We start from the raw sequence: 14,950 nt of genomic DNA, 5'->3' as shown, positions 1-14,950 counted from the left end.
AATAATTGTGAGTAAAGTACACAAAACGTAATACACATAAAAAAAAAAAACTACAAAGGGAATGTGACTCAGAGTTGAGTCAAACCTTTCTTTTTTATATCATAACATGAGAATCAAAGTAAATCACACAGATGAAATTTATAGTTTATGTCTTTTATGATCAAATCGAATGTCAGCAAAAGCAACCCCAAATTAACAGACCACGGTACTAGAGCGATTCGCCATCACGACAAAGGGAGTTAAGGGCTAAAAAAATGTATACAATAAAAATAAAAGTAAATGGTACACCAGTCCATGTCCTTGGGCGGAATGTTGTGAGTCCCACTATTGGCCTCTAGAGGGCGTTGTCTGCCTCTTCTTGCTCTGCCCTGATTCGTGCGTTCTGCAAAGAAATCCGAAAGTGAAATGCTAAAATAGTTATTTGCCCACATTTCGGAAGTTATTGAGGATGTTGTAGCAAATCAAGGACGTTGACATAATCCCTAGCATTACATCCATGATGCTGCATAAAAAACCTTCAAAAAACAACAACAACAACAACAACAACAACAACAGATAAATACAATGTAAGAGTATCAAAGAATCATTTTAGGCTTTCATGATTTCCTTCGTTTATGAATTTCTAGAAAATTAATGTTTGTTTTTAATCCTGCGGAGATCCAAATCATTTGAATCAAATTTTCATGTCCTTATTCAGTTGCTTTGATGTTTATGTACGACAAACTTTTTTGGTTGTGAAGTGTTCAAGCAACCGCGTATAGTGGCTATACTTCTTCTTGATGATTTCTTAGGTAATTATTTTGTGATTTGATATTAAAGGTAACGTACATAATGTAATAGATAAACGATCATTGTCGTTTCTTCGTATTATATCCATTGCAATCAAAGAAAAAAAAATCAACGAAAATGTTAATCAAGAAACGTGTGTCTACCTCTCTCATTCTCTCTTTGAACTGATCTTCCTTGACCTTCTGCTCTTCGTACCGATAGAGGGCTCTTCGCAGCGGTTCAACCATCGAGTCATCCAGCTGGTGAAATAGCTGGGAGATAAGAAACCAAACGTCACAATTTGAAGTAAGACGCGTTAAGTGTGATAAAAAGATTACGGCCAGGATTTCACTTCTCTTACCCGGCGAAGATGGTGGCTATTTATAGATACCACACAATATTCCCTTAGGGTCCCAGTGGTTACATGCATAATAGAACCTAGAGACTTCTGGAGGTTCTTTCGTTTACCAAATTCAATCTAGATTATAATTGATTAGAGATCTTAATAAGGGCGTAGTCATTCGAGTCTTTCTTTTTCTTTGCATTCTCACTATCATCATGGGCGTTAGTCTTTTGAGCAAATACTAATTTCAAGAAAAAAAAACAAAGCAAAATAGAAACACATAATCATAATACGCAGAAACTTTATTACAAACACGTAAATATGTTACATACGCTGAATTCGTATGTTGTTTATAAATCTACGTTAATAAAAATAAATTAATAAATTTAAATCATGATAATTTCTGATGACATGAGTCAGTTTAATCCCTTCCGTGCATTCTTCTGATTTGCTTACCTTGGAGACCACCTCAAACATTGGGATGAGGACGTACTTGATGAAGACCACCTGTGCCGTGGGCTTGGTCACCTGTTCCCGGTCCATGAAGGGCGCCACCGGAAGTCCCTCCAGCTTCTCTCTGTCACTCTGTGTGAATATATGGGACGTAACGTGATATCGATATCTGTGACATCCTGCTTGTTTCATAGTTCTACGAGATGGGACATGATTTGAAAACACGAAAACGCATAACCGACAAGGCACAACAACGTTAACTGTTGAAACAATAAGACCTCTTCCAACGATAATCTTGTACCACATCTGGCTGAGTGATGTTCGTTACTCTGAATGCAAGTTAATCCGAAAATGAGATAAGGTTCGCAGTTCCCAATGTTCGTTATTTCGACACGTAACAATTTCCTTTACCTAGAGATTTGTTAATGGGATAATGAAAACAGTTCGTTATTCCGAACATGGCCAGTTATGTGTTAAGATGATCCAAATTGTTAGAATTGTTTTTTTTTCCATACAACATAAATTCCCTTTTGAAACGACTATATTATTGTATAAGCACTACATTTTCAAGTTTCTTCTTCTTTGTATGTGCGTGTGTGTGGGTATGTGTGTGTGTTTGGCTTTTTTCTTCTTTTTTTCTTCCTATTTTTCTTTTTTTTTTTTTTTGCAGTTCAGTTCCTTTCTTTATATTGAATACCTGAATTTTAGCTGATGTCATTGCACTAGGGACCGGTCCCTAAACTATAGATCGCTGGTATTGGTTATGAGCAGACTCAGCCAACACCCACTCATACTTTTACAAATACGCACAAGCACAAACAAACAAACGCGCACACACACACACACACACACACACATGGGATGTTTACCTGCATGAAATACTCTTCCAGCAGACAGTCCACCCACGGCTCCGAGACATCGGAGGGACGGACCTCATTAGAAATGTCACAACACTTGATCAAAACCATGCGAAGCTGGCCCGTGAGAAGAAAGAAAGAATTAAGGAAAACAATAATCAGAGTTTAAAAAGACACTAGAGTACCGAAGTGATGATGTCATAGTTTGGTGTTGTTATTGTTGTTGTTGTTGGTGGTGGTGGTGGTAGTGGTGGTGGTAGTGGTTGTGGTGTTTTTAGTCATAAGTTAGGTTGGAACCAGGTGCGCTCATAAACACTCCGGCCAGATGAGGTTGTTAAGAAGCAGTTTCCAAAGCTGTATACATGTATGGCTTCATACTTAAACAGACAACGACAATTGATAACTGAGACTTGCAGTGGTTGGCAACTGGCAAGCATTATGCAGTCCATAGACGTGGAGTAACACAGAGAGTTGATTCGAATGGCTGTTAAAAAGCGTTCACGTTGAGGACCTTGTAATGCACTTCAGTTGTTTCCATACTTCGAGTTTCCTTTTGCAAGTCTGTGATTTTGTTCACATTTGCGCTTATCAGATTCTGCCCTAAAATTGATTTTAGGATTGTTGTCTATGACTACAATACATGGTATATTCTATCGCATATAATCACTTCAATTCCGAATTTTCTCCCTATTTTCAGAGAGGAAACCCCAGTAGAGTAGGATTAATACTTACAAAGTACACAAAGAAAATGGATAATTATTTTGAAAGTACATTTTTTAAGGGGCCGGCGTTGATCGCCTATTGAAATCCTGGTCTTAATATGGTGATGGAATAATACAAGAATTGCTTTATAATGAGCTGCGTTGTAACTTTCATATGCAAACTAATCAGGGAAAGTATTTATTAATAAGGAAAATTACCAACCATATTGATTTTTGTTTTGAAAGCAGAAATGACACTCATAAAGAGAAAACGCAATTAAAAGAAGATAATCTTTAAAGATAATTCAGTAATTGACTGCTTTCCCTGTTTAAAGCTTGATTCTACAGCGTTACCATGAGAATAGTATACGGCGGGTGATTTTTTTTTCGAATATTCATGCATTCATTCATTCCGTTTTCTTTTCAACCAAAACTACACATGTATAACCAAATCATACTTAAAGAGCAATAAAGACAATCTGAATATTCGCCTGTAGGTAACAATAATTTACTATGTCGAAAAGCATAGATCTGTGATAATCAGTCAATAATCATTTACTAAATAATACGAATCATAAACGAAAAAGATGTCTAAGAAACTATATGTTGAAAACATGCTTTGAGCCGCTTACGTAGTTCTGGTGCTCTTGGTTTCCGAAGTCAAAACCGCCCTCAACCTGTGCCTTAAACTGATCCAGGATCTCGGAGTGTCGAGCCATGTCTGTAGCCATGATCAGCATGATGATGCCCTGGGGTACAGAGACGAGGGCGGGAAAGACACGTGTTTGAATCCCTTGGGTATATATGAAGAGCTTCCTTCCTAAAGGCACTATATCCATCATTTTTTGATGGATTTAGCGCCTTTGATTGCAATCTCTTCATTTATATTTTTCTCTCATCCATGTCTCTATAAAATCAATTCCGGACTAGTTACAGTTGGTCTGCAAGGGAAGATTAAACCAATTTCTTAAGCAAAGGAGTAAGATTTTGATTTGAAATCACATGAAATATAGGAAGGTTATGACATTATGAAGTTTCGATGAATTTTAACACTTACACACACAGAAATAAACCTAAATGAAAATAAAGGCAAATGAGTGGAGTTATTCAATTGTCATCGGCTCAGATCCTGCTATGTGTTTACATGAAGAATCTTATTGTTGTTTTTTTTTCTGTTTGAAAAGAAATTCTACCCCAGTCTGAAATCCCAGTATTTCTGACTGATAATTCTTTCAAAGGCACTAATAAGGTTATGTTTATTTGTTTGTTTGCTTTTTGGCACATGATTATGGAAAATTGTGAGGTGATGACATCTTCAGCTCACTCGTTTGTATATTTTACATATTGAGTATATAGAACTTAAAAAAAATATGTAACTTCCTTCACAATTCATAACTTCTTCGAAATTTTTCATCAGAACTTGATCAATTTTTCACGATTGTGCTAATAAAATTGTACGTGTTTTCTAAACTGGTTTTCAAATGGTCCTGAATTTCTCTTCAACCTCCTCTTTGTTCTTCCGGGCCTCTTTTTTTTTCACTCTTCGATTACTCACTACCAATATGCTGAAAGGTCTGATCTTCTACAGTGGCTGACGAGTAGGGAATCCAAATCTGTGCTGCATGGTTCCTCAACCCTGATGGAAAAACACAGTGTTCCAGAGTGTGTCCACACTGTGTTCACGTAGTCGACTATGTGAAAACGCTCGAATTTAACAGTGTGAAGATTGTTTCACAATGCGGTGTGTTTTTCACAGGTTATTCACATAGCATTGTTGTGTTTCACACTGTGAATTTACGATTTACACCGTGGATTGTGATTCACAATGTGTTCAAACTGTTAAAACGCTCGTAGAATATTTCACACTGTGTTCACGATGTGTTCACACTAGCCGGGTTCACACGTACACCAATTAGCGGGATACAAATCTCGAGATTTGCATCGCGATCGTCATCCCGAGTTTTTTGCACGTATGGACAGAAAAAAACCCGAAAATTAGCGGGATAAGCATCGCGATGCTAATCCCAAGAAATCTTGCGCTGGTTCGCCAATTAGCGGGATAATTGGCCCCGCGCTGGTACGTGTGAACGGTCGGGATTAGAATCTCGAGTTTTTACATCCCATCATGCAATGCGCACATCACAACAGCGAGGCCTCTGCGAAGAGGTCCTTCAACTCTTTGGAGCACAACAACAACAGCGCGCGAACCACACCACTGACGCGTAAAAGACAATGGACAAAGGTAAGTGCGCGCAGGCAGTGATAGAGAAGGGCGCTGTGTGACCCAGTTTGCAGGCTTTGCTGTTATCTCTATCGGCAATTAGCGGGATAATTCGGTACGTGTGGACGCTCGCCAAATTAGCGGGATACCGATCGCGATCGCTATCCCGCTAATTTGGTACGTGTGGACGCTCGCAAAAAAACTCGGGATGTGCATCGCGATCGTCATCCCGCTATTTTGTACGTGTGAACCCGGCTACTGTGTTTCACATAATGTTTCACACTGTGGGAGACTGCGTTCTTTCCAGCAGACCGGGAATGGCTGGCTTTCTTTGATGGTCTGAGGTTTTACCTGCCGGATTGACTTGAATTGCTCTTCCGACACATTCCTGAAGATGTTACACTCGGGGATGTTGAGGATCTTGAAAGCCACGGCACAGTGGTGATTTTCCAGTGGGAGGATGTCGTTGTATCGAATGGCCAAGTCTGTGCGGGCGTTGATTTGATACCTGTGGAAAATGAGACAAAGTGGGAAAAACTCGTGGCGTTTGTTCCTTAAAAAAAAAAAAAAAAAAATGAAATCAACAAAACACATATGACGTTCGCATATTAAAGTGCGACATTCAAATAACAAAAATCATTATTTTATATCATCTCGTTACAATTTGGGTATAATTTATAGAACAAATTTAATGCAGATGATGGTTAATGCATAAACACATACGGGCAAAAAAGAATACATACACACGTGAAAAGCTTGTAAACACATTCATATGGGTTACATAGAGATATGTAAACACACACACACACACACACACGCACACACACACACATACAGGTACATATTGGTGGAAAAAGCAGGCAGACAGACACATACAGACACACATTTACACATACAGACATACATTCATATATTGCACAACGTACGCATTGTTGAAGCCTGGATGGTCTAAATCATGACACACGGCTGCCGTGAGTAAGATGCCAAGGTCAGCCAGGCTGAACTTTGACTTGAGGTCACACAGGTAGATCATGCCGTACATCATCTGGGTCACACAGAAACAATGCCGGAAGTTGTGGAACGGGTTGTTCCGGTAGTTCTCCTGTACACAGCACTGATGTCAAAAACGAACATACATGCTGACAACACATTAAAGTCAAACAAGTATAAATGTGACCCTGCACCTCAAAACAAACAAAAAGTCGCCAGACATAGATTTTTAGTTAAGACCATATTCTGAAAGAGCAGACTTCAAGCTTTAAAATGATGTATAACTCAAATCAAATGGACTCTCCTAACCTATCTAAATATTGGAAAGAAAGCACAAACTCAGGAAAAGTGTGCACTGAGAAAAGAGCCTCTGAAGTTCAGTTGTGTCTATTCAAGCGCTTAATCTTAACCAAACCGTGCTGGCTGTGCGATGAATGGGACAAAAAACAAGAAGTAAACCACCAGAGTAACAACACTGAAGGGATTATCAAATTAAACTGAAATTAAGCATGCTTCATTAACACATTCTGTCCATAATTAATGCCAACTTTCAAAGCAGTAGCACTATCCTTTCAAAAGTTATTAGAGTTGAAAGTGAAGAGTGTGGACAAGGTTTTTCAGAAATGAAAAAGGGATTCTAAAGACACACCTAATCACACTATTCTACCAAAAATGTTCGAGATAAACTGCTAAAAAAACACACTTTCCTGCCCGTTTTATGATACCAAATTTTAGCATAGTGTAAAAAAAGACCCGCTCTTTCAGAAAATATGAAAAAGTCAAGTTCAGCTAGGTTGACCCATTTTACTTATTTTCAGTCCTCACGCCAAATCAGTGTGTGCGACTTTATGTTCGTTTGAGGTGCACGGTCACAAATAGCAAGCTAAACACAAAGAAGATCAAGCTACCTTATAACTACTGTAACCATCCTGTTTTTTTTACTTGTTTGCTTATTACATGTACATTCTTACAAAAACAAACCAACTTTCTTTTTCCGGTTGATAATACATCAATGGCATAAAATGGACCATACCGTGTTTGGTTAGATTCCCTATCAGGTGTTATATAATAATTTCATTTGAATGATTTCCAATGAAATGCTACAACAGTATATGACCATAACATACGCATGATTATGCACCATCAATGCCATGCGCACATTGAGAATGGAAAATACTCTGAACGGAAATATAATTACACACTGTGATTATAACTGTACGAAAACGAAGTCATCATAATATATATAATACACACACACACACACACATATTATATATATGAAGGGTTTGTTTGCAAAAACCGATAAGTCCATTTTTGAAGATTTTGAAGTACGATTTCTGTCATAACGTACAGAATAATACCTTTTAAATGATATATTGGTCACTTCATATAAAGGTATATTTTAAAAGTTATGGTCAAAAGAAGCAAAAATTTTCTTATTATTCTCTTTATTTTTCTTGACCTTTAATCGCATATATCTTAATTTGGTAAATATGGACTTATCGGTTTTTGCAAACAAACTCTTATATATATATATATATATATATATATATATATGTATTACGAAGTTATCATGATATATTATATATATATATATATTACGAAATAATCATGATATATATATATATATATATGTATATATATATATATATATATACAATTACTATAGTATACACACATATGAAAAAAGTGTGCATATAATAAATACATATCTCGAATAAAGTAGCCATAGTCGCGATCGCACGGTGACTTAAAAGACACATGCATTCACAGCTAAACGTGACATACCAGAAAACGGCGGAGTACGATTGGATTCATGTTGAATTCTGTGACGAGACCCAGTTCGTGGTACATGTGCTCCAGGAGGCACAACATCTACACATGAAGAACAGCACCAACAATAGTAGCATCAGCAACACTCAAATAAGTAAGAACAACAATTTATTGTATAGAAATAAGCGTAAGTACATTTTAGATTTAGTTTAACGGTTCACCAAGTAAACGTAAAATTAACCAAGTATTTAACATTAAAAGATATAATGGAATCGAAAAACAACATAATTTTTTTACGAAGTACAAAATATACAAATAAACACGCAGCAACAAAAAGTACCCCCAATAGAAACTGCGTCATATTTTCATGAAACAATTGGGAGTAAATTCACAGATGTGGAATAGGTGTTTCAAAACTAATTGACTAATCAAAATGAATCAAAGTGAGTACACAAAATGGTCACCTGTCAAAAGTCACATGAATCATTTGGGGAAATTTAAGTTAAGGGAAGTTACTCTTTTCTCGTGTTTTATTATGAGAAATGCATACAACATCGCATATGATTGATAAAGTTGTGCGTTGGAAGTTAAAGGATTGAAAAGTATATAGAGTAAGAACAAAAGAAGAGGAGGAAGAAAAAATGCAGCAACAATGGCATTAGCATTGTTTTGGGATCAGATTTCGTTTCGGTGTATTCTTAGAGCAAATAAAAGTTGCTAAATGTGGCAATTCATACCTCATTCGACTCCCAGTGCCAGATGTCAAAAGTTGGTTTCTTAAGGTATTCTTTTGTCTCGTAGGACAGAATATACTGCACAATATAAAACAAACAAACAAACAACAACAACATCAAAAAGACAGTAATAGCGAGTTAGTGAAAGTAACCGATGATATTAGAGCTATAGAACATTAGTTTGCTATTCTGCTTTCACTTATACCTTTAAAAGTAAAAGTATTGCTCATTTACACCTCTTTTTCTTCAATACCTAAATATAGCTGGATGTTATAATAATAGACACAGCTACATTCGTCAATGTGAGCATACGAACGTTCTATGTCTTGGCGTATGAGACAGATTCTATCCATAAACATGATAAGAATGTTACTTATTTGATGCTTGACAAATCTCCGTTTGGTCTTTCTGGTTTGAGTTTTACGATTTTCCTATTTCATTTTTCCTATGCAAGTATCATCCATAAATATTTGTTAAAAGCCCTGCAGACTTTATTTCTTATTTTGTCTATCTTCCTCATATCTATGTGTGATTGCATACATCCAAATCGAAATCACCATTTTAGTAAACTGTTTATTTTGTGTTTCCCTCAGCTTATTACTATTTCTATGATTCCATGTAGTCTTACCTTGGGGTATTTGGGGAAGTCCCGCTTCGGAACAATACGTGTCTCGGTTCCCATCGCAGGCGGAATGGTGCATTTGCAGAAGTTGGCGTGATGGCTATATGATAGATGATGAAGCGAAGATATGTAAATACAAATAATATAGAATTGTATTATTTGAATATATGTTATTGAAAGACACTTTGTGTCTCGAAGATATGGCAGTACTTTATCCTCAACTGCTTTGTGAACTTTGTACTTTCTTCAGCCTATTAATACTCCGTGATTATTGCATAATCACAGCAATTCCATAAAAAAAAAGAGCTGGAGTTGATCCGAACAAGTCAACATCTTCATAGGAAGTAGATTAAATTCTTTTCGAATGATGTGAAAGTGCAATGACACATTAGGTTAGATTTGTTCCTTCTTTACACATACCAACACACCAGTTCCTATGATAATGACAGTTATGTTGAAAAAAAATGTGGAAAAATCCGCTCACATGCAAATTTATATAAAAACAAAACTAAGACTGCTCAGTGTATTCGTCTTTTGTCTGGTTTATCATGTAGAGACACTTTCTTTTGAAAAAAAAGATGACATAATAACGGTCAGTGATCTACAGCTGTTCTGGTAACTTACTTTTTGGCAGCTATGAGTTCATCCTTGATTTCTCTTATATCCATCTTGCATTTTTCTATTTCAATCGCCTTCTTTCGGTCCACTGAAACAGAGGGAAGACATATATATGTCTTTCAGTCTAGAATATGACATCCGATCACCTTATAAAAATGTCATAATAATTCACTGTGGAAGATAAAACTAGATGTAACTCGATATTCTAACACTAGATATTACAGTAAACATAATGCATTTCATTCCAACTGTCATGATTCTATTCAAAAAAGATAAGTCCTGTGCTAGTTTACTAAATTGAGAAGAAAGATTCTTTCTGTATTCCATACTTCTCCCTGTCATCACATACCATGCACAAAGACATTTTTTTTCTTGTCAAGTTGTCATTATACATTGATAAATTTCCCAGATCTTATGGTTTAATCCAAAAGACGACTACTGTAAACATGATATGCTTTTTTGCGTTCATTTTTTGAGGTATAGCTTATCTTTTGACAATTCTCGTGTAACGGCTATTTTTCACAACTTTTGCAAAGATTAACATCAACAAATTTTCATTAAAGCAAACAATATGCATTTGACATTAGCTAAAGTATGTATTCCTACTTTCAATTTTCTTCTGCATTGCGGTCAACCGGCTAAGCATTTCGTCTTTCATCTCGAAAATGCGGAAGGCCCTGGGAATGAAGGGAAAAGTGAAAAATGATAATTACGTCATAAATCGGAATCACAGAAGTCCATGTGAAAATCAAAAGACGGTGTGTATCAAATTTTCGGTGAAAACTTACAAGCTGTTATTTCAAAGACTGAGGTAAAACATAACCAGTCCGCAAGGTGCAAATTATTGTGCACTGTTGTCCTATGGTGCGCTTTTGTGTGCTAGCCCATTCATTCATTCATTCAGCCCAAATCACGTGCGCTATTGACATGATCATATTGATTACATGCTATAACGTAACTTCTGAGACACTCTACAATGGTATGGTAAAACAAGATTTTTCTTTAAATGAAAGATGTACATGATTGTTTACCACACAAAACCGGAATGCCATTTGTAGAATCTATAACTCAATATTTCTTTTTTAAAATCATTTTCATGGTCCACGCTTGTATGTGAGTAAAAAGTTATGTCGGATGTTTCCGGACTTACTAACCTGGTAACTTTTTCGGACACATGGCTCAGTACTCCTTGAAGAACTTCATCTCGCACTAAATACATGTATAAATCACAGACCGAGAGATTACACAAATCACGAAACTCCTTAAAAATACAAGCTAACAAATGGTGTTTAATGCATTTCTACAGAAGTGACAGAAACATCGCAGTACTATAATTCTAAAAGTGGTATGTTGGTCATTTTATGTACTTTATTATTTCTACCTTTATATTTTTACTTTCCATTTTTTTAATACTGATTTTGGAATACTGAGCATTGATTGTTGTAACTGTATGTTATCAAGGAGTATCAATAGGTATTCCTTATACAGATAACGAACACATTACTGTGGCATATTTCTATTATAACTTCACTCCAATGCAATGGGGGTGGGGTATTTTGAATTTGAAAAATGCCTTCAAAGCACAAACTGCTTTGTCGATATCAATTCAATTCACATATTTTTTTTTTCATCTAACACAAGAGGGAAACAAAAAATATAACATATTTTTCACAAATCGTATTTCCTTTAATACTTTCACCCCCCATCAAATAATAATGTGTGGATCGTTGAGTATATCAAAAATTTATATATGTATACACTTAATAAAAGCAATGCAATTTTCACAAGGATAATAGAAAAGTAATAACGGTAAAGAGTGGTCCACTGAAAACCTAGGCTTGTAAAACGTGGATCATTGAAAAAGGAAATATGTAATGCTAAATATCATTCTGTACTAAGCTAAAATGTAGCTCTAAAATTAAGAGCATGTAACACGGAAATCCCCATTAGGAACAGTAACAGTTCTATAAAAAAAAATCCAACAGATTATGCCGAATTTGCCCATTTTGTTGAACAAAAAAATAACTGGACATAATTTTGATATCAATGAATCAATCAAAATTAGCAAGTGTATATCAGTCCAATGACTTCATAAGTATACATTGTGATTTAGCGGCTGGAATAACGCTTATCATCAGAAGTAAGTATTATTTATAATGGAAGCAGTTCAAACAAAGTATTTATATAAATATACACTTTTTCTTTCGAAAGTTTACCCGTTAGTGAGGAAAGTACATAACAACATGTCCGATAATTATGTCTTTTTGTATTGATCCAGTTTCCAAGTGATACATATCACATTAAATTTCTGTGTCTTACCTTCTCCTGATCTGACTTGAGAGACGACAACCTTGTAAGGCGTCCTGAATGATGAAATGATACAGGAAATAAGAAAAAAATATTTATAACCATTTTGCGATCTGATCTTCCCTGTTTCACAGATCAATATCAATGTGCCAAAGAAAATCAAGACTATTTAGATTATTTTTTAAGTGTCTCGATCATTTTGTTTAATTGTATTTCTACTTCGTTTTACAAATGATGAATGACTCCCATAAAGAATTGGAGGAGGGTAGGGTCCATTACTTTTCCACTTGAATATTGAATTTTACATTTGCAGTACATTCTATGATTGAATGCATCATCCTGTTCTATCGGCTTTCACTGAACAAACCGATAAGGATCGAAACATCTAATGAAGATGAAATACAACTCTAATGGCTTTGGCAGAAAATACGGTGATGTAATAAATGTCAAGTGACATGGATTCATCAATATAATGTGACCCTGCACCTCAAAACAAACAAAAAAGTCGCCAGACATGAATTTTTAGTTAAGACCGTATTCTGAAAGAGCAGACTTTAAGCTTTAAAATGATGTATAACTCAAATCAAATGGACTCTCCTAACCTATCTAAATATTGGAAAGAAAGCACAAACTCAGGAAAAGCGTGAACTGAGAAAAGAGGCTCTGAAGTACAGTGTCTATTCAAGCGCTTAATCTTTACCAAACCGTGCTGGCTGTGCGATGAATGGGACAAAAAACAGGAAGTAAACCACCAGAGTAACAACAATGAAGGGATTATTAAATTAACCTGAAATTAGGCATGCCTCATTAGCACATTCTGTCCATAATTAACACCAACTTTCAAAGCAGTAGCATTATCCTTTTAAAAGTTATTAGAGTTGAAAGTGAAGAATGTGGACAAGGTTTTTTAGAAATGAAAAAGGGATTCTAAAGACACACCTAATCACACTATTCTACCAAAAATGTTCGAGATAAACTGCTAAAAAAAACACACTTTCCTGCCCGTTTTATGATACCAAATTTTAGCATAATGTAAAGGAAGACCCGCTCTTTCAGAAAATATGAAAAAGTCAAGTTCGACTAGGTTGACCCATTTTACTTATTTTCAGTCCTCACGCAAAATCAGTGTGTGCGACTTTATGTTCGTTTTGAGGTACACGGTCACATATTTACATTTTATGCATGATGTAAAGTGTACATAGATAGTAACCTGCGTTTCTCAATTATTTCGCTAAACATACCTTCGTGTATTGCTTGGCATGGTTGGCGCGATGGATACGAGGGCACCCTGTTGATTCTTGAGGACGATATCAGACCATCTGAGACAAAAAAAAAAAAAAAAATCCAAAATGACTTATTTTCGTATATTGCAACTTATACAATGCTCACAGTTTACTATAATGACCACAATGATCGAACAAGATTGACGCAGGCGTGTAGTGGCGTTTCATAGGTTTCTTGAATAAAGTATCCATACTTTACACAATTAATCTATATGTAATAATGATTATGTAACCGACCATGACCTGTATCAACTGTCCACCTGTACCTCGTTGAAGAAATATTTTGTCATGTCTTGCTAGTCAGTGATACAGGTGATTTTATTTTGTATAAACCTTTAGTGAAAGCAGACAAACCTCTCCCTTCCCTTTCTCCCTTCAACTATCCTATCTCTATGCAAGTCATCCCTCCCTCCTATTCTCCTTCCGATGTACATTATGATATATGTTATGCTACGGGGGCTGCACGCAAATCAAGCTACGCTTACGCTGTAGCCCCTCTGTATTATTCATTGTAGTATGTTTTGTTGTACTTTTGCTGCACATTGTACACAGGCATTGAACAAGAAAATACTTATATATATATATATTATCATATTTATGTTTGTACATGAATGTGTATAATATGCACAATGATGATACAGAAACCAATAAATCAAATCAAATCAAATCAAATCAAATACTATTATTTAGGTCATTCATGTCTGAAACGTTCAACATGGAATTCATTTTACCTGCTGACACCAACTGCTGCAGTCAAGAGGTCATGAATATCACGTGACCCACAATGTGGACTGAACATCACCTGATCCAAAAAGAAGAGAAGGAACGAAGGAGATGTAATATAAGAGAAACAAACAAACAAACAAACAGACAAAGAACCAGAGAAAGAAAGACAACATATAAACAAGAGAAAATGAAGGCTTTTCTCATGCAAATTAAAAGAGAACCTGTAAAGTTTCACAGTCTTATTTAAATTATGGAGGAGGGCGCTCTCACCCTTTGTTCTGAAAGCATGGTTCTCACTTAGTTCGCTTTATTTTACCAAATATTTGCTGGAGAGAAGTCTTGGTGATTATATACAGTGAGTAGTATTGTCAGTATTCATTTGTAGGACAGTTTGATTGCAATCATGTCAATGAAACGACATCTTGATACCCCTGAAAAGGGAAAATTTGCTCCGCCAAAAAAAGCGAGCGCCGTTGACGTAGTTGACGACACTCCGATGGTGTCGCAGCCCGCTGGGCCGGGCGACGCAGCTAGCTCGCCCCCGCCGGACTGGT

The 14,950-nt window shown here is 36.1% G+C and overlaps 1 pseudogene; it reads right to left on the bottom strand.

The window, feature by feature from the left end:
* Positions 1–334: 334 nt before the first annotated feature.
* LOC139722697 (high affinity cGMP-specific 3',5'-cyclic phosphodiesterase 9A-like) lies at positions 335–14,481 on the bottom strand (annotated as a pseudogene).
* Positions 14,482–14,950: the final 469 nt, after the last annotated feature.

This window comes from Diadema antillarum, unplaced genomic scaffold (genome assembly GCF_040938485.1).
Source record: "Diadema antillarum isolate AM-2024a unplaced genomic scaffold, OU_Dant_1.0 scf00000170, whole genome shotgun sequence".
NCBI classification, from domain to species: Eukaryota; Metazoa; Echinodermata; class Echinoidea; order Diadematoida; family Diadematidae; genus Diadema; species Diadema antillarum.
Note: the sequence above shows the minus strand (reverse complement) of the source record. Positions and strands in the feature narration are given on the sequence as shown.